This window comes from Cynara cardunculus (genome assembly GCF_001531365.2).
Source record: "Cynara cardunculus var. scolymus isolate 2C chromosome LG 5, CcrdV1, whole genome shotgun sequence".
Taxonomy (NCBI): Eukaryota; Viridiplantae; Streptophyta; class Magnoliopsida; order Asterales; family Asteraceae; genus Cynara; species Cynara cardunculus.
The window spans coordinates 15,024,830-15,026,223 of record NC_037532.1 but is presented as its reverse complement, the minus strand read 5'-3'; positions in this window follow the sequence as shown (position 1 = coordinate 15,026,223).

Sequence of the window (1,394 nt, the reverse complement as noted above, 5' to 3'; positions counted from 1 at the left end):
AGAGATTTTCTTATTTTTATCTCTAATTTTAATTTGAAATCTCTCCATTTCCATGAACACTAAGTTTCTTATCATCTCCTGTTCTAACATCTTTCTTTTCAGATTCTTCTAAGTTCAAAAACAAATCCTTGTTTCCTGTCATGTGATTACTACAACCACTGTCCATGTACCAAAGGTCACTTAAATTTGTTTCTTGAATGCTAAGCATCATGAACATGGAATCATCATTATGGTTGTCTTCTTTATGTATAAAGCACAGGCTAATACGAGCCGACCAGAAGAAGCAAGGCTTTAGATTACCAGATCCTGGGCACAATCTTCCTAGAGATGGGGAGCCCCTGCCTTTTCTAGCCTCTCMTTCTTGCTTGCTTACCTAGCTCTTGTCTTAGTGACTCTTCCTCYTTTCTAGGTTTTTCTGAGTGTGCTAGATGTCTTATTCTCTTCTGCGATCCTTTTTCTACAAAACTTGATTGTATGTCCTAACTTATCACAGTAAAAACATTTTACTTGAGTGAGAGGCTTACTTCTACCTTTGCCTTTGCCTTTGAAACCTCCTGATCCTTGTTTTTCTTGGCTCACATCAATGCTCTTCTATTTGTCACTTGTGCTTGGCTCCCAAGGTGACTGTGTTTGGAAAGCATGTTCCATCACAGTAGCATCAATTTGTCTCATATGCAGTTCGTGAGATTGAAGAGTGCCTAACAAAGTTTCCAAAGAGAAATTTGATAGGTATTTGGATTCTTCCATGGCCACAACCACATACTCAAACTTTCTGGTATGGCTCCGAAGTGTTTTCTCAACTACCCTTCTGTCATCAATGCTTTCCCCATTTAATCTCATTTGATTTAGTAACACAATCATTATAGTGTAATATGCTTCGATAATCTCTATTTCCTTCATCTTAAGATTGTCGAATTCACATCTTAAGGTTTGTAGTCTCACTATCTTTATGTAATATCCCAAAATTTCGAATACTTAAATATAACAAAATTAGTATCCCAAGATCAAACACTTACATTGTAGGGGATATAAAATATCTAATCTTACAATATATATCACCATCTAAATTACAATCTTGAGGAGCATAACTTTGCTCTATATAACAATGTCTTGATCTGCACATAACCTTATTTGGAGCTAATCCTTATCTCTCTTTATTGCACTTCTCTTTCCACTCAAATAGCTACCTGGGTGAAAAAGTTTTAAAAGAGTTTTGGGTGAGCCTTAGGCCCAGTGAATCCACGGTTTTCATGCACGAAGAACAACTTTTACATTAAACAATTTTCACGAAGCTTCATAAAATTTAGCATGCCTTGATGAGAAGAATACTTTTCACAAAATAAAGATATTATAGTGCGTATCTACGTCACAAAGCAACGGCGTCATGGGAGATG